This window comes from Zophobas morio, unplaced genomic scaffold, assembly GCF_036711695.1.
Source record: "Zophobas morio isolate AGI-343-1 ecotype UQ-CSIRO unplaced genomic scaffold, CSIRO_AGI_Zmor_V1 ptg000011l, whole genome shotgun sequence".
In the NCBI taxonomy this organism is placed as follows: domain Eukaryota; kingdom Metazoa; phylum Arthropoda; class Insecta; order Coleoptera; family Tenebrionidae; genus Zophobas; species Zophobas morio.
Window position 1 is genome coordinate 14,052,105 of NW_026972116.1, and position 20,842 is coordinate 14,072,946.

Here is a 20,842-nt window from a genome sequence, read left to right on the forward strand (position 1 = left end):
CACGTTTTTACTCTTTCCAACGGTCGCGAAAAAACTACTTCCTAAAAATCACCACCACCTTACATCATCTCAAGTCTGTTAACGGCACTGCATGCTGTATTATCCAATTATAAGGGAACAGAGTGTGGTATCTAACGTACACCGGTGACGTGTGGGGCAAGTCCTCAATAACCACTTCGTTCCTATAGTATTAAATAATATACTGTTGCAGATTAAACGTTAGCGGGGAAACCATACTGTAATCAACAAATACTGAAACTGATGCGAGAACAACTTTGTTAATTAAGATGTTAAGCTACCACATGTATCGTGGTTTGAACTTCCTCTCAGTGTGTACCTTATATCGAGTTGCTGTCGCTTCTTGATGATCATTTTTCAAAATTTCTTCTAAAGTATTAATTTTTTTATTTCTGTCTAAAATCGTAGTATTCTAACGATCTTAAGGCAAGTTGTGGCACAGATTTTATTGAATGTGTTGTGAAAACTATGACAGATTTCATTGTCAGTTTTAGGCTCTTTATTCTGGCATTCCCTTATTCTTGTGTTAAAACTTTCTTTTGCATTTATCCCTCGAAGCAGTCTAACATTTAGGCTAATTTTAATTTCTATAAGAAATTATCATTTTCGTCCACTAGTTTGTTTTGTTCAACTGATTATCGCTGACTTTCTCAGCCACAAAAATTTTCGAATATTTATTGACATTTCCAGTTGATTTTAATTCTTTCTTTCATCAAAGTGCAAATATGACAATTCAACCTAATCTTTTTTCAAAGTTTATACAGTGCTACAATCCTAAAAAATTAATATGCACATTAATTAACATTAATAAACTTATTTTTTGTCACTCACTACAAATACATATAGCTTCGTGTTAAAAAAAATCGTCTGAGGAAAACCTAATGAAAATATACATTCGCGTAATTGTGTACTCAAGTGTATCATCCAGTACTTGCAGATTATTTATAATCGCGAGGCAAATCGGAAAAAAAATTGATATGTACATATGTGATACATATTCACGCGCCACAGTTAATTTTTAAATTAAGGTGTGTCTATAAATTTTTATGGTGACAATTTTGATCCGTACGTGCAACACCAAACAAATTCTATCGTATTTCCAAGATTTCACGGGAATTAGTTGAATTTTTAAAATTCATTAAATTATTATTTATCGATTTTATAGGTATCTGATAGCATGGGTGTTACAATAAAAATTAATCTTCTTTTCGAAAAGGATACACAAAATAATTATGTAATGATTTCTAGTGGAAACTAGACTCTTTTAAAACTAAAAAACTGCTATAAGGTTATTTATACAGAACTTCCCTCGCCCCCAAAGTAAAATCGAACAAATACAACTTCTATGAAAACTTATAAAATTTCATTTTGCAATTTTTTATTTTTGATGATAATCCCTGTAAGTTAAAATCAAGATACCGTTCGCTATTAAAGTACAGGTAAAGAACCATGATATCCAGTGGGGTAAAATTATTCTTAGTACGTGCTTAACTTCGACTGTTTATGTTTATACTTCGAAAGAATTCGACTATTAATCACGTATAAATAACCAGCACAGCGGCGGCACATCAAAGTATGCACTTGTGTTAAAAAAAAAACAAATTTCATTAATGTTGTCTCTTCAAAAAAAAGGAGAGGACTAATTAGTTAATTAAGCTACAAAGAGATAATCATTATTTTATTATAAGTAAATGTAGGCAGTACTGTATTTTTACATTTTCTAGAAAATAATGTGAACCGTTCAGAGGATTTGAGATGCCTGCGAATCGAGTTGGTCCTTTCATTTGCAAACGGAGCGCTCCACGAGATCCGCTTGTCGAACTTTGTATTATGAATCTAATGAAGAGGAAAAATTAAACAACAAAAAATATAATAAACAAAATCAAGGTGGATTCATAAATCATAAGTATAGGAGTACATTATTTTATGAAATTTAAATATTATTTACTGTGCAAAATGTTGAGCCGATGTCATAAGATTCTTGGTAGGGATGAGCGGACAAATTTTAGTTAGCGTTTTATCATCTACATGATGTTCTAATGAACTTACATATAAAATTTGACAATGATCGGTTCGAAAGTTTCGAAGATTATTATCGATAAACTACAAATATATACACGGAAACTGCAGAGAAAAAAAAGTAGCAGTAGTTATATAGTGGGGCTCCCAGCTCAGTTTGACCTCATTTGACCTGAGCCCCACTATTTTATATCGAACGTTTGTCATCGCCTTGTGCTTGGTCGACCTGCCCCAAGGACGGTCCTGCTTTGCGCGAGTTCTATCCCGACTATTACCTCATATAGCTTAGTTGCTTAGTAGGAAAGTACAAATTTATAAATATAGCAATTAAGTGTAGTTAAGTTGGTGGAGTGGTCTAAGGCGTTAGATTTAAGCTCCATTCTCGAAAGGGAGTGCGGGTTCGAATCCCATACCTGGCAATTTTTAGCATTTAAATAAAGCACATTTTAATGTTATGTTATTTATTCAGGAAATATAGACTACAGCCAATTCGAAATATTTTTAGCATTCTATAATGAACGGAAACATTTTTTATTATTAGATACATATATGAATGTATGATTATTACATGCTGGAACTTCTTTGGTCAATTTCAAACAATCTTCTATGGCTTTCAGATTCACAATTTTGGGACATAATTTTCTTTATTTCTTCTTTTCACATATACAACCTCCAACCTCATGGTCCTTAATGTATTCGATCAAAATTTGTTTTACAGTATGATTTAAATAACAAAAAATCCAGTGCATCGGTTATTTGTTGAGAATATTTTGATTTTACTTACAAATTTTGAAAAACAGTCAATAATCGCCCGGTGGACCTATTGCAGTTCTTCCTTAGTTTACGCTCGAGAAGTAAAAATGCAAAAAGTTTTGCACAATCAACATGATTCTTAAAAAGTGAAGAAGAATATGTATATCAGTTTCTGTTTGTCTATATTACTAATTCATAAATTATTAATCGGGAACCTTGTTTACAAATTTACAATTTTAATTTTTTTTAATAGTCCCGTAAATATATTGTGAAAAACACATTTCAGGCTGCAATTTTCAGTACAGATTTAAAAGTTTTCTTGTGAAATAAATATTTCGTAAACTTTGTTGTTAAAAGCTCCTTAAAAAAAACGCAGAAGCAATGTTACATTGCTTTAGTTAAATTTAAATTATCTAAACACGTTTATGTGGTTGTTCTTGTGCTAAAATTTATAGTCTATGTACTAATAAAATATAAATCAGAAAATTTACACTGGATACTCAGTTCTTGAAACAGGTACGACACATTTTTTTGGCCAGTTGGATCATGTCTGTTAACATTAGTATTGAAGTTCTAGTCGCTGTTTTAAGTACGAAGTACTGATAAGAGAAAATTATTTTCTAGTAGAAATGCTATTTAAAGAAATAACATACTTAATATGAATTTACTTTGATAATTTCCTTGAAATTTTCTCCCCTTAATAAAGTGAAATTAATAACGCCATCACAGAATTTAAATTTTATAAAATAACATATTGCTGCACTTGTGGGTTATGAATCAGGGTTCAGTTTTTACCCTAGACATCCAGATTTTTGGAAAAAATTACAATTTAATTTTAAATTCCAAAATCGAATGCTCTGGAAGCTTGCAAACGTTTTAAGCTGATCAGAAATATGGTAAATTGTAACGAAACTTTGTCTCCTCCCTCCCATCAAATTGATGACCCCATCGCCAAATTTTCTCCGATACACCTCATCTAAAATGTGCAAAACATTTTGATTCTATTGTTGCGGTTTATCAATCCATTCATATTTTTTTTATTTTATAGAAGTCATAACAAAAAAAATCGTGAAATCAAATTTTATAATTTTTCGAAGAATTTTGATTTGTTGGACTGTACTTCAGAGGTAGGGGAAGTTTTGTCGAAATAACTGTCGATCAGTTTTTTAACTGACAGTCAGTTTCGTGATTCTGATGGGATAATGCTGCACAAATTAATATTTGTCAATCAATTGCATTAATTTATAACAAAGCTTTTTAAAGCAGTGATGATTGTAACAAAAACAACTAGTCTATGCTCATTGTATTAATTTCAACAACGCATTGTATTTGGAGACGCCGAATGTACGTCAATACATACTTTTTTTAATTGTCAAAATTTGATACGTATAATAACTATCTGCACCTGCTTAGAAGGAAATTATTATATGATTAAATGGAGTCTTGAGATGGCCTCTTGCCACTAAATTAGGGATGAACCTAGCACCGACACACGATTTCGCTTCCGAAGATGACTCGATCACAATCCTTTTGATTGTACAATATTTGTAAACATTGATCAAAAACGAACTATTATAAATTAATACACTTTTTTATCGCACACCGCTTACTCGACGATCCCGTCCTCGAGGAGAAACTACCAGTATGCATAATTAAATTGTGAGTAATTAGAAGCTTGCATGCGTCCCAATTTTCATCAAATTTGTGTTATCGACGGATGTCACGTGGATTAATCAATGGAAAGCAAATGCTTTATAAATAAGCGACTGAATTATTGATCATAATTTACAACAATTATATTTTAATATTTGTTCTCTAGCCTGTCTATCTACTTTCGTCCACAACATGGGAAACAGAGTTATTAAAGAGAAATAGATAACATAAAATATGTCAAGTCACAACAGATCACACCGCAGGTTTTATTGTATAATATCACATAATATTGTAATGTCATCTCAGTTTTAGTGTCGTACTTATTAACATATGAATGGGCAGTCATACCGCTTAGTTTGTATTCAATTCAATTTTCGAACATACAATAACACTATGCCAACATCAAAAACATCTAAATATCAATAATTATCCGTAGTAAAATGTTGTCGTGGCTTGTAACGTATTCACTTATTACGTTACGAAATGGAGAAGGGATAATTTTGGACATTAAATCTCTACGAGTACTAATGCAACATGTTTCAGACTATTACGCCATCATCAGGGGGTGATTACCGTTAATATGAACGGGGCGGGCGCCTGCTTTTGTAAAGGCTGTCGCATTGTTAGCTACGGTTAAATGTAATGAATAGAAACAAACTAAAACACTCACGTATTTGCATTTTTTTACTTATTGTTACAGTTTGAAGACTAAAATGTTTTGCCCCTAAAAGTTTGCTGACGTCAAAATTGATTACACACACTTGAGTAGTCACTGTGTTGATTATTTGGTGTAGCTAGGTGTGAACATTGCAGATTTTTATCAACAGCTAGTGTTTTTGCGTAATATTCTTTCTAATACATTTGGTCCAGTAGATCTCAATTACGCAGATTAAAGTCTTTATCTGAAAATAGGCGCCGCCATACATTTTAAGGTTTATAATCTTAAAAAGTTATCGCGGCACATCTCCCTGATCTTAATCTGTCGATAATAAATATTAGTTCCAAAAAGACGAAAAACGTTTTATAATTACTGCAGCAGCATACCTTTGTGTTACACATAGTAAATAAAATAAATTAGAAGTGCAACTTAACAAATTTCAGAAAAACTTGGCTGGGATTTTCGAAATTATTACGAATAATTATTAAGTACGCTACTGAAACGTGCAGTTGTTGAAAATTTTGAATAAAGAAGTTAGTAAAAAGGAAAGAATCAAAACTAAAATAAGATTTTCTACAGTGACTTTGCGTAAGAGATTATGGGTTGTATTGTTTTTACTGACAACAATTCATTTGATCAACTCAAATTGAAGTGATTTTCCAAAAAATTGAAGAAGTGATATTTGCTTAATAAATATTTTCAGTTAATTTAAATTACTGTTTGGCAGGAAACAAAATTTTTGTGTCACTTTTCAGACAAAAATTAGTGTGAATTTTGCTTCTCTCGCAAAAAAATCTCCAACGTGCACAATCCTTCCTCGCCTCTAAAGTACAACAAATGTCGCGTTCACACACTTTCGTCGAATCAGTTTCTAGTTAGGATAAATATATTTTAATAAACTAACATTTCCCGGATTGTACCCTGTAAAAGACACTAAAGAATTCAAAAGTTTCTACTTAATTTTAATGTCAAAATATTTATTCTATTTCGCTACCTTGACTGATGTCTGTTAAAGTAATTTAATAAGGTTTTATGTTTTAAACAAACTTAAAATCTTCTGGGACTCACGTCCATACAATATTTTTGTGAATATTCGTGTCAATCATACTCAGAACCAGTTGCAGCAATAAAAATATCTACAATTATTTGGAATATTAATATATTTTGAGGTTATAAATAAATAATAAGGAAATAAATAAAACTTGCAACAAGACAAAGTGGTGCGCAGTAAAATGCCTTCCAAGGAAAAAATATAATTTTGGTATCAAGGATAAAATACAGATAAGCCTGGAAAATAATTAGTGACATTTTCTTTCAATCAAAATGTAGTGTTCTTGATCCTGGCTTACTTTACTAACCCATTTATTAAAAGTTTTAGACGGCGTTGTGTATTGTTTAACCTGTCAAAATAAAACACTCAATCATTTTCTCTTGGGCAACAGTTATTAATTTTTTGATGAGGAAACCACCAAATTTTCATAATTTTTTATTATTAAATTTGTATCAAATTATCTGATACGTTATCAAAATGTAACTGGCGTTTAAATTAAATGGAATATGTTAATTAGGCAGCTTATTATATCTTAGTATTATTCTAATAAAACTGTATTTATTTGTACTTATTCATATAGTTAGTGTCTCTATGAATATTAAAAATAATCACAAAGACGTAATATAGTAAACATTGCATAAAAATGCGCCGCAAGTGGAATACATTTTTGAACTCTGTAAGGAGCTTTTGTTCAAAGAAAAGCTATGTTTTGTGTAAATAATACTATTTATCGGTCATTTAACTTAAATTTTCAGTCGAGTGTCGATCTTGAAGCTGTTGTAGTTACAATTAAATAAACACGTACTTGTTAGCAGTGGTTTAAGGGTTCTGTTATTCGTTCATCATGTAGGTCATTTTGAAATCTTAAACGTCGTCTTTTAACTGATTTGTTTTTTCAATTTTATGTTTGTTTTTGTTATTATGACTTGCGGTTTTAGAAGAGAATTTAAAATTCTGTAGCTGTAAAATTGTAATAGAAACTATTGGACGACTGGCTACTTTTACATTTTCTTGACGTTTCATGATCTCTAGTGTACGAAAAAATAAGACCCCTTTTCCGGTCTGTCTGTTTCTCTGTCGTTTACCTGGATTTTTATTAGACGGATCATCCCCGAAACTACTGGACTGATTGTTATGTGTCTGTTAAAAATGTCGTGTAGTTGGTAAAACGCTAATCAAAATTTTTGGCTAATATCGTCATCAAAAAGAGGATGACGTCATCTCCAAAATGTACATTAGTAAATATTATTTCAATTTTATGAAAAAAATAAATAAATCAAATAAATCAGGAATACACGAACCGAAAAATTGAATTGTAAAAATGACAAATCGAAAATTCTGGCTCGGGATGAATTTCATTGAAAAGCGTTACTACAGAGCAAAACTTCGTCTTTTGCACCACTTTATATATCAAATTAAAATTATTTTCAAAGGTAACTACGTGATTTTTCGTTTTTATTTATTCTTATTTAAAATAATTTATTTTGGCATTTCAATCAGAAAAAAAGTATAATTGTGGTACATCAATGAATTCAGAAAAAAGCTCTATTCAAAAAATCATTAATTATGTGGTAATGTCATTTAAAAAAAATCAAGTTGGCCTTGCATCCCGAAAACACATGAAACAAAAAAAAATTTTTGATGAGGAATTAGGGCACAACTTCTTGTACCTCTATAGTTAATTTCAGGTGATTTGTATAATTGGTTCTCAAGATATTTAACCGTTTCCATACCTTCTACCTAGTAGCGACCTCTGTATCTGAGAAAATACTTTTGTTTGAGCCCTACTTGTTTTTGCCTATTTGCCTATTTTTGATTGAGTGTATTTTTGGTATTTTTTCAACCTAAATATTTTACTTTTTTCTGTCTATGTTATTTTGTTCTTGCTAAGACAAGACTGATTTTAGCAAATGACATGCTCTAAGAAAATAAAGGGCGGGTGGGTGGGGCTAGTACTTCCTAAGATAAGACTGATTTTAGCCAATGATATACCCTCTAAGAAAATAAAGGGTGGGGTTAGTACTTTTAAAAATAAGACTGATTTTGGCAAATGATATACCCTCTAAGAAAATGGTGGGCGTGTGGGCGGAGCTAGTACTTCCTAAAATACGACTGATTTTGGTAAATGATATACCCTTAAAAAAAATAGAGGGGTGGTGGTCGGGCCTGGTATTTGCTAAGATAAGACTGAACAATATAGTAATCACTAGAATGAAGAAGGGGTCTAGAAAAAATTTAACGCAGCCCCCCCCCCATTTCTTTTCTCCATTTCACTGACTTATTTTATTTACTGTAAAATGGGAATAATGGGATATGAATTCTATTTTGAACAACGGTAGAATCTAAGATTTAAAACAAAGTCACATGTGCTTTATGAATCCGAGTTGAGTTTGTACTCTAGGGATCCAGATTTTTGGAAAAAAGAAAATCAAAATTGTGTAACAATTTTTCAAATTTAACTTTGATACTTCAAAATCGAATGCTCTGAAATCTCGCAAACGTGTTAAGATTTATCATATCAGCATGGTAAATTGTTAATAAAAATTTATTCGTTTAAGCCCTCCCCAAAAAATGATTATCTTACAATTCTGTTCACTGTTATGAATTCGTGTTGAGTTTTTACCCTTAGCATCCAGGTTTTTGGGAAAAAATCAAAATTGTATTACATTTTACCATTTAACTTTGAAATGGCAAGAACCGAATGCCATGAAATCTTGCAAATATTTTAAAGTTATCGGAAGCATGATAAATCCTTCTAAAATTTGTTGACCATCTTACAATTTTGTCAAATATATGTTTTGTAAATTTACTAGTGTTTTTGAGAAAAAAACTGAGTGTGGTTAACCAGTTAATTAATTAATCAGTCAGGCAAAAATCAATCAAATTTCATTTTCTTATAACCGGTGATGCTTGTAATCTGAACGTGCTAATAGTTGAATTTTTTTGAAGTATTAACATAAACGGTCGAAATTAAGCATGTACTGAAAACTTGAGAATATCTACATTTTTCCCATTGCTGCTTTAAATATATGTCATATTGTCTGCTTCTTTAAAAACTTATAATCCTAGATTTTGCGATTTTTGTTTTGCGATAATTGTTAACTTCTATAAAGTGGCGTAAATAACATCCCCGCAATCCCTGCGTCTTTAAATATGAAATATATTTAAAGCAGATAACTAACGGGAAAAAATGTAGACATTCTCAATTTCTTAGTACATACTTAACTTCGACTGTTTATGTTTATACTACAACCGAATTCGACTATTAGCACGTTCAGATTACAAGCAACAGCGGTTAAAAGAAAGTGAAATTTGGTTGATTTTGTGTCCTCAACGCAAAGGAAAGGACTGATAGATTAATTCATATTCAGTTTTTTTTCCCAAAAATTTCACATATAAATCTGAAAAAATTTGGCAAAAATGTAAGATAAGGGACAAATTTTGATTAACGATTTACCATGTTTACGATAAACTTAAAAAGTTTGCAAGGTTTTTGTAAAATATTGTTATACTTTTTGATTTTTTCCCCAAAAATCTGGTTGTCTAGGGTGAAAAATCGACACGGATTCATGAATCACACATGCAGAAGTGGTTAAAAATATAAAAATTCTAATCTCAATAACATTAAAAGCAAATGTTTATGTTTCAAAGAGAAAAACCAACAAAACCCACTAAAAATACCCTATAAAATTAAATATATAATTATATAATATATAATAACAAAAAAAGGGGCATATTAGTAGTAACTAAAATAGTACTTTTCACCCCACATTTTGTTTTTACTCTATTAAAAGCTGCTTTATCATATTTTTAAAGAAGCTAAATTTGACGTTGAATGTTTTTTTAAATTTTTTTGTAAAAATCTCAGTCAGCGGTTTCTTATGTGGATCCGCTGGAATAATTGTCAAAATCTTTACAAATCCTCTACTTTTAAAAAATAATCTTAAAAATGGGGTGAAATGAACTAAAAAAACTTCATGACAAAAATTGACTTTTTTATTTCAGAAAAAAGCAATAAATAAACTTCTACGTAAAAATTGGCCTGTGCTTAAAAAAGTTATGCGGACCACTTTACTTTCAAATCAGAAATTTCATCTAAAATGTCCAATAATTAAATCCTTAAACCCGACTCATTCAAATGGGAATTGGGTTTGACATAACACATAAAGCTTTTGGAATCACCAAAATTTATATTTAAAGAACTTTCGGCAAAATTGTAAAATTATGATTTTTCTCTAAAAATCTGCATGTCTAGGATAAAAACTTAGCAGGGGTTCATGAACTACATATAGAGGAGTGTCTTATTTTGTAAAGTTTATGTAATATCTAGTATTGCAAATTTTGGAGATGACGTTAACAAGTTGTTAGTAAGGATGATTAGCCAAATTTTGATTAGCCTTTTACCAGCTACAGGATATTCGTAATACACATATAAAATTTGACAATTGCTTCAGTAGTTTTGGAGATTATCTGTCGAGGGAAGTTCTGTCGAAATAACCGTCGACCAATTTTTTAGGTATAGCTGTTTTGTATTGCTGAATACATTTATTAACACAAAATTGAAGTCTATTGTCAATTTTCATATCTTTAGTACGAATAAATTAATATTTCAATGAAATGTGTCATTTACTGAATTACTGAATGAGAAGAACGTGTTTTTTTCCACATAAAAGAAAATGCAATATTTGTTAAATAATGTTGAATGTCGACGTTCACTTTATTTTATAGAAGAGCATGATTTTCTTAGGATTCTGTCGCCAAGAATGGTATAGGTTTCCTGTTTGTCGTTTACCTTTACATATTATTACAATGACATCATCTGGACCGGCGTCAGTTGATATCTAACGTCAATTATTTTTATTGGAAATTTGTAGATCTGTTTTTAATAAGTCTTAATGTTCTTCTAATTCTAAAAGAAAACAACATTTTTTTTTTAGAATGAACACTTCTGAGTCGACTTCAAATCATTATCTATATTTATTAACTTCGTACTTCTTTGTAAAATCATAGATATGATCGCATGTTCAAATATCTTTTGGCAATCTGTATTGTTTATGAATGAATTGGCAAGTACTGTTGGTTGTCACTTAAAAAAGTGCTATGCATCATTAATTACGTGTCCATTCAAAAGAGAATATCAAAGGATTAGGTGGAGCGGTCTTCGCAATATGTGTTAAATTAAACACAATTGTGTGTGATTTATGACACACAGTTGGTCCAAAAATTCGTTCCATATTTGTAACCATTGTGATGAATACAACCCGACGTAATAATTTAGCCGCGCCTGTGCGTGTATGAAGTATTGTTTGATGGCTAATTTGAGAAAAGTCCGTTCATTGGGACAAGTATGTACGAAGATGACTGGCCGAAATTTATCCATAACAATGAGCCAACTGAAGTTGTTTATTTGATGTAAATTAAATCCTCGCTTGAGATGCGGTTTATGTCTGTGCTTTGGTGTGTATGACAGTTGTACTTGTTATCGACTGTCAGCGAGCTTGTCAATGAACAAGAGCCACTTACAAAATATCAAAGTGCTCGTGTCCGATTGAACACCGATTCGAAACGACGACACAAAATAAAAAGCAATTTTTTCGTCGCTGTTAAGAATGGGGTGATTTTTATGAATGGTGGTGTTGTAACACGAAATTTTGCACCTCGTATAACCATAAACCGCCGGCCTATCGGTATTTATTTATTGGCACCGCTTCAGCAAACAGAAACTTTCCTGTGCGAGAGCAGCAAGTTGGTGAAGGCTGAAATAAAGCGGTACTTAAACAGACCTTGTGGAGGAGAGAATTGGTAATACGTCTTATTCCAGTGTTACAAGTCAATGCAGCCGACAATGAAGTTTCCGAGAAATCCCTGGTACTGTCTCCAGGTGTAAAAATCAAACAACACCTTCAGTTCTACAGGTAGATTTCTCGGTTGTAAAACCCAATTACGTTGGTCTACTAGGTCCGGACTTTAGAGAACAACCCCAAATGACTGCCATTGTGCTGTTTTCTCAAGCAAAATTAAATACAAATTGACGTCAATCGCACCGAACCGCTAACAGGTAGTGTACCTGTCCGCATTCCGGAACTGTAGCTGAAAGCCGAAAATTCTACCATTCTTAGGACTTCCCGGCATTTGCTCATCGCTGGCCATTCATACCGAGTTTATTTACTATATTCAGTAACTTATTTAATTTACGTCGGCTTTCATTGACAAGTCTTTTCTACAACGACATCTCTTAAATAAATAACCCGATGTTTATCTACAATTTAAATTCAAAAATATTATTGTATGGACGTTTACACTCACATTGTCACTTTGAGTCCACTCTCTGGCGAAACGCGTCATTGAGAATAAGACTTTATTAATAACAGGTGACAATAATCTTGTTTTGCTTTCTCATTTTCCGAGGATTTTTTCGCCATAAATTACAATTAGTATAATCATCTTGTCCAAATTAGAAATTGGCAAGCATTTACTTTTTCTAAACACGAAGGCGAAAGGTCAGAACCACTCAAATTATCATTTTCGATAAAACAAAAAACTCGTAGGTTACCTTTGGAGGACTATTGATTTGAAATTAACTATTTATAGAGAATAAAGTGCGTGACTACGTTTTTGCGGGAATTCAATCGAAGTAATTCCCCTTCTTCTTTTGTTTGTGTATTGTTTTTACACTTAATCCTAGCTAGTTTTTTTGGGCATCACATCATGACGGCATACGCTGAAAGCTGTCAGTCTGAGCACCTACTTAATAGTTTTTATTGCTATGTATATTACTGCTTTGTGTTACTGTATCTCTGTTTGTTTATTTTGAAATCCGAAACAAAAACAAATTAATTTTATACGGCTGTTTTCATGTAACTTCTAAAATTACCCGTCACCTTGTGTGAGCACTTGACGAGACTTGATGCCACTTATGTCGATGATTGTTAGTACAAATTATTATATTTATGAATAAATCCAATTTATTATTGTTGTCATGACACCTGACATGAGAGGAGAATGTGCAGAAAATATTCAGGATCTTGTATACGGTAAAGAATGATAAATTCCGTTGTACGGAGGTACGTATATCATTTTTTAAAAATTGTTAAATGTGTATTTTTTCTAAAATTCTAAAAAAAATCTTGACATAATTAATTTTTGCTTTAAAAACAAGGAAAAAAGAAAATTACAGTTCTGGAGGTAACATTACGAGTACAACAAGAATTTTGCTTTAAAAATTTTAATTGCTCTTTAAACGGGCAGCAAAATTGGGTTAATATTTAAATGTAAAAATCCATTATACTGGATATTTTTTACACACCCTTAGGCTTTACAGTTTCTTGAAATTTGTAAAAACTACACAGGTTCACACAAAAATCGTAATAGGATTGGTTTTAAAATCCGTGTTGTAATATTTTATGGATAGATAAACAAAAGTAGGCGCTTTATTGTGATACGAGTAACCGTGAGCCTTAGTATACAGAGTGTTTATGGGAAATTGAAAAAGATTATAATATAAAATAAATATATGTACTTATCTCAGTTAGAACACTTGGTATTTTATTAGTGCAATTTACCTTGTTATTCTCTTTATAAGTTAAGGAAGTATGGTAATAGAGTCCATCCGTCAAAAGGCTACTTTCATGTTATCGTGACATTTTATGACCCCTAGAAAATAAAAAAAAGGTCTCAAGTTTCAGCCTATCTGGTTCCCGCGTGTCGTCTATCAATCGTCTGCGTGGACATTTATTAGAGCTAACATCCGAAACTACTGGACTGATTGTTTTCAAATTTTATAGGTACTGTAGACACTGAGTAAAGTAATGTCACGTTCAGGGTCGTATTTACAGCCTGTCGACTCTTCAGTGATTTCCTTTTTTTTTGTTGATGTTTATGCTGTGCCTAAATAATAAAAAGTGATAATTTTAACACTACGAAAACAAACAAACAATTATAAGCTTTTTTTAAAAATACTGGGCCGATTGTTGTCAAATTTTATGTGATTTAAGAATATCGTACATATGATGGTAAAACGCTGGTCAAAATTTGCCTGATCATCACCCCTCAAAAATTTGATGATGTCACCTTAAAATTTGCATAATAAATCCTATTTAAATTTTATAATACAACCTACTCCTGTATTTGTCGTGTACATATAAATCCTCTTTTTCGCAAAAAAGTCCAAATTGTATAATAACTAATAATTGTATACTACTAATATAACACGAATGGAAAACATGGCTCGTATAACTAAATTGAATACATGCTAACAACGGGAAGGTCGCGGGCTGAATTTGTTGGGGTGTACTTTAAGGGCGAGGGAAGTTCTGTCTAATAATATGAGACCGTTTTTAACACGCATACCAAAAATATAGAAAAAAAATGTAAAATAATAAAATACAAGCACTTATTTTTGAAAAAAACAAGATATGATTGAACTGAAAATTATAAAATTTTATTTTTTTTTAAACATCTATACCTTAAAGCTCAATTTTATTGATACCACAAAAAAGGGCATACTCCCAACAAACTTTTTAATTATTTGGAACACTGCTGATTTTGAACATTTAGTTATTTTAGCCAGTCCCCTCAAAGGAAACTTTTCGTTGCATCACTTTTGCAAAAATAATTTTCTTGCTCGCGATTCGCTCCATTTTAAAAAGAAATAACGTTATTTTGAAAACAAAAATGGCATTTAATAGATATAATTTAAAGCTTTCATCTATAACAACTAGAATAACTTAGAATAAAAATTAGAAAATTGGCGTTACTTTAAAGGTGTCCGTTTAATAAAATGAACACTCCTTATTTTTCCATATTTAGATTCTATATAGGGTGGTTAAAAAATGGCGTATTAACCTTAATATGTTGTTAAGGGCAGTTTATTGACCAAAAAAAAAAACGTTTTATATCTTTATCCATGGTTTTCTTCACTTTATGTCAAAGAAAAATTTAAAAAAGGTCAAAGGAATCTAACAACACTGGCTCATTTTACACCTTTGACTTCCCGAGCGTAAGCTAAGGAAGTATAGTAATCGAGCCCATCGGCCGAATACCTACTTTCATATTTTCTCGGTATATACCTCTTTAGAGTACGAAAAAAGTGGTCTCGCGTTTCCGTCTGGCTGTCTGCTTGTCTGTGTGTCTGTCTGGTGTCTGTATCCATTTAATCCAAGTAATCTCCGAATCTGCTGAAACGATTGTCACATTTTGTATGTATATTAGGAATATCATGTAGATGGTTATTCGCTGACTAAAATTTGGATAATTATCCCCACCACCAATGGGATGACGTCATTTTCAAAATATATGTTAAAGTTTTTTTAAATTCTATAAAATAAGATACTGCTGCACTTATGGTGTGTGAATCCGTGTCGAATTTTACCCTAGACATCTAGAATTTTTAGAAAAAATTCAAAACTGAATAATAATATTTTGCAATACATATAACTTTGAAACTCCAAAACCGATTATTCTGAAATCTTGTAAATATTTGAAGGTTATCGTAATCATGGCAAATTGTTAAGCAAAATTTATTCGTTTACTCCCTCCCAAAAAACTGATGACGTCATCTCAAAATGTGCAAAATATGATGAGTCTAAAAATTTCAATTTTTTATATAGGATGACTCATAAAAATTAATGAATGAGTTAATTAATTTATTTTTTTGTTTAAATCGAGAATGACTTTACAAAAATGTTGATGACGTCATCACAAAATTTTATTAAGTGAAAACTCATTTGGAACGTACGCCTAGCACGCTTCGTTTTGTATTTCAGGGGCAAGGAAAGTTCTGCCAAACTAACTTTGGACCAATTTTTTGAATCTAACTAAATCGATATATTGTTTTTTTCAGTAAACGTCAAATTGACGCTAGAATTTTTTTATGACCTGTATAATAATGGAACGAAGGATGTGATATAAAAGGTGTTATACAATTTTTGGACAACTACTCCCAAATATAAATTAAATATACAGGATTATTAATGTGATATGCAGTACACCCGGTAGTAAAGAAAGCTTAACTTCAAGGTTCAACGTTGTGCACTAAATTCGTTCCTCGACGGACCTGCCACTTACTTCTTGATGTGGTATATAGACACCGTGAGAAAGAAACTGCGTGAACTCGACAGGAGCAGAAATTTTGTCTGAAAACACCGACAAGCAATTTATGGCAGTTTGTCAGTTCGTGTTGAAACGAAGATCAAGAGACTATAATGACATTTACCACAATTAGAACAAACTGTTTTAAGCTATTTTAAACTTAATATACCTAATTATCTTGATGATATTTCGGTCGTCGTCGAATACGAAAATGTAAGTTTTTATTATAAGTACCTTTTAAATAGTTTTATTAAGTCTATTATTGTCAAACGAATTTAAGTCAAGGGCAATGAAACAATGACCTTACAAAACAAACTTTTTATACTTTTTGTTTATTTCGGAAATTTAAGATTTCTATTTTAAAATAAATTTAGCTACTTTGACAGTCTTAGTTGGGAGCCATACCTTCAAGCCAAGTAGAATATTTGTTCGAGAAAACAGGTAAAAAATCGTACGTGGGTACAAAAGGCACGTAGAAACATGAAAATCGTTCCACTGTAACAAATGTCAGTTATCTGTCAAATCTGAATTATGGTATGTAATTTTTAATAAAATGTCTAGTACAGATAAAATATATTGGTCTCATGAAGTTTTTCAGTTGCCCACTGGAAATGATAACAGATTTTTGGGACACTAGGTATGTTCGTAGATTTCTACCTAATGATAATATTTATTTGTATTTACCCAAGTCAACAAACACAAATTATTGTAAAGAGAAAGAGCAATAAACAAATGCACCTAATTATTTACACATGTAACAGTAAAATGAGAAATTACTAAATAAATGCATGCAAAAATATGTGAATATAAATAATGAAATGAAAATTCTGGACCATTTACGAAAAGTTAAACCAATAATAAGAAGAGATAGAACAAAACTAAGATAACAGAAGAAATTGAAGGCAGTTTTCACGGAAATTGCGCAGGAGAAACAATAGGGACGGTGTTTTGCTCGATTACTCGTTAAAAAAGTAACAATACTGTTCACTAATGGGCTAACGAGTGAATCTAATTTACAAAGTATCATTTTACGAATTACTGAATACTGAAATGAGATTCAACTCGAAATGTCAACAAAAATTATTTGTTAGATGGATAAATCGAATTAAATTTGAAATGTTGTAGTACTAAAAAAAAGTTGATCAATTTTAGTGGTCCGTAGGTCGGCACACAATTGATAATGCTAGTAGATTGGAAATTAAGACGGGAACGTCAAAAGTTGAGAGACTCTAAAAAAGGAGACAAAAACGAAATCTGATATATTTTAATAGAAAAAATCAAAGTACAAAAAATGTTCAAATGTGTTAGACGCTGATCGATTTATTTATTAATGAAGGAAAAAGAAAGCAAGAAAACAAACAACAAGAACTTTTCAGTTCGTTGTCAATACTTTTAACATGGAATGCGATTGTCACACAATAATATGACATATCACATATGATCGGTGCCAGAGTCACTATCGTCTATACTAGGTTGATCTCTGAACTCGCAAATACGCGAGCGAAGTATTGATTCCAAGTACTTAGAATGAACTGATTACAACAAACCATAGACAAATTTAAACATTAAATTATTCGATTAAGTGGATTTTTTCAAGTTCAAGTGTGCTTGTATGACTTAATAAAATTCCAGTGCTAAACTGGAAAAACGTTTTAGAACTGCATTAAAATAATCTGTGACGTTAGCAAAAACACTTTACATTTGTCTCTTAAATGATCGATCACTGTCACGTGCAATACCAAATTTTTAACAATGCGGTGAAAATTGAAGTGATGATTATATGTATGTAAATATATAAATGCGCCGTTTTTGATTAAACTGCAACGTGATCCAAGTGTGATTTTGTCCAAGGCTTTAATTTACTCTCAGACAACAGTTTAAGAGTAGCTTAATTAAATTAAATAATAGGTGGGAAAAGTAGAGGTTTGAGAGCGGGTTCATGTGGAACGCCTGTTAAAAGTGAGTTAATAAATTACAAGCAGTGACTAGTGTTGTCCGCTAATTAAATTAGATTAGTAAGGAAATCACCGAAGCTATTTAAAATGAATTAAGAGTCAGCTTTATTATTAAACGAAACATAAATATTGAAATTTATACAGATTTAGGTGCGCTTTCGTGGTGGTAAATCGTATAGTATATGTTGTCATCCGAGCGGCTCAGTTGCATCTGAGGATTACATTTGTCGTTTATCTGTTAACAGTTAACAGCATTAAAGTCGAATTTTATCGCCGGCGAGAATTACGTTGACATTTCTGCATATTAAAAAGCCGTTTCAATATGTAATATCGAGTTCGCCAATCCAGCGAGCGGTGACCATGTCGGCAATAAATTGTATGGAATATCAGTCAGTCATGTGAGGCGGATCCAGCTTCTGGTGCAACCCGACAGGTTTTCCTTTAGCATAATCCATACAACAACGTCGGAATGCAAATTGCAAACTACTCTTGAAGGCGCAAGCCGTCGTGTTTTACCGCCCAATGGCATGCCTGGCCCTCACCTCCAATTTTAATTAAAATAATTATTATGTCTGTCGTAATTTTTGTTTTATGTCGTCCAATTAACGACGCTTGAGGATCCTTCCCACCGGTTCTTCTTTAATTCGCCTTAATTCGAGCATTCTTGTTAATTTGAATAAGTGACAGCCTATTGAAATAAAATATAGGGGGCTTCCGAAAAACCGAACCGAAGCGGTAGGCGTCAACAGCTCGCTTATTTACGAACGGGTCCGTCGAATTGAAATGTGTTCCGATTGCCACCGAACCCCAGGCATCCGCAATATCTATAATCATACACATTTTGCACGAAAGGTTGATCGCGTCCCACCCACTTGCGCGTGAAACCACACAAAGACCCAAATTATAATCAAGAAGATTAAGAGAAATCGGCCCTCAGGGTGAATCCCAGCTCAAGCGCAGAGCTCTTATGTGTTTAAGGAACAATCAAAACTTAAAGCGGAAGGAATCAAGAAATACAGCGTTATAGCAATCAGTTATAATACATATATAGATGCGTTAATGAAATTTTACAAAATGATTCATACAAACAAGTCTTTGATTTGAAGCTCTCTGGATTTAGGAGATTTCGATCTTGTAAATTTACCAGATTCCTAAATTCCAAATATCGAACTTACCGAATACGTTTTTCTACCAATGGAACAACACCATGCTATTTTATGGCGACAAAATAGCATCATCCCGATTTATTAAGCGATCAGCGATTAGCTGCTGTTTAGAATTATCTCAAAAATTTTATGCGTACTAACTCCAACACAGTGTTTCTTAAAAATTAAAGCAGTCTATATTTATAATTTACTCGATACTCAGAAAAAATGTACCAGTGGTTAGAGTTAATGGGCGCAAGATTTTCAGAATGATCTTTGTTAGGTCAAAATTAAACAAATCTATTTTGCACTTTATAAGTATGTAGTTTTCAGATCTTTTAGTGCCAAACTGAAATTTAAAGAGATTTCAAAGCATGATAGGTTTTGCCAAGGGCTAATAAAACCTTGTGCTAACACCACTAGATTCGATAAAACAAAGATTCTGTCATAAATATGAGCTTTTTTGATAATTCGGGGTGTTTTGTTTTTGCATAAACATCAATAGACTTTCAAATATTCATAAACCATTATCAACATACTAATTGTCATAAAGTGGAGATCTGTTCCTCTTAGACTATTAGATGACCAAAATTTCTACAATTCTTTGTTACTTATTATTAATTATTCATTATATTATAGTTATTTCCTAACGTAACTAAGAAGTAGTGTAATAGGGTATATCATGGGTTATTTTTATGTTCTCTAGACGTTTTATAACCCCAAGAGTATTTAAAAAATTGTTGTTTTCGCCTGTCTGTTTGTCGTCTGTCACCTGTGTCGATTTACATTAGACAGATAATCTCGAAAACTACTAAACTGTCGTCAAATTTTATAGGTACTTTAGGGAAATCGTGTATGTGGTAAAACGCTAACCACAATTTGTTTAATCATATCCACCAACATTTTGATAGCGTTACCTCAAAATATTGCAAGGCAAATGTTATTTAAATTTTATAAAATAATTGACAAATTAAGTCGACACCACAGAAGTTAGAGTTTTGTTACCTTACTTCACTTACCCGAAGTACAAAATTAATCACTTTCTTAAATTATCAACTCTGATGATGGTACTAATAGGTATCAAAACATATTAGCCCTCACCTCATAATATGTAAAACCCTAACTTCTGTGGCGTCGACTTCATTTATCGCATATTTTCAGTATAATACTAACTATGGCCACTTTGAGAAAGATCTGAACTACTAGATCCTATAAAATAACGTACTCCATTACTTGTGGTTTATGAATCCGCGTTGAATTTTACCCTAGCTATCCATATTTTCGCAAAAAGACATTTCATACTAATATAAGAGAAACATTCAACATCCACATTTCGTTGTCTCAGCGGTTAGATCGTCATTGTCATGGGTCACTTTTTTTTCTGACACTGGGACTGGTATTTATTTATTTATTTAATTATTTATTTATTTATTTATTTATTTATTTTTAATTGACTTCTTTGATTGTACTTTGGGAGAGAGGGAAGTTCTGGCTCATAACA

At 31.8% G+C, this 20,842-nt stretch overlaps 1 protein-coding gene across 1 annotated transcript in view; it reads left to right on the top strand.

The window, feature by feature from the left end:
* The window catches only part of LOC135127340 (uncharacterized), a 126,755-nt gene that overhangs the window by 9,047 nt on the left and 96,866 nt on the right, over positions 1-20,842 (top strand). The gene's annotated exons all lie outside the window — the stretch shown is intronic.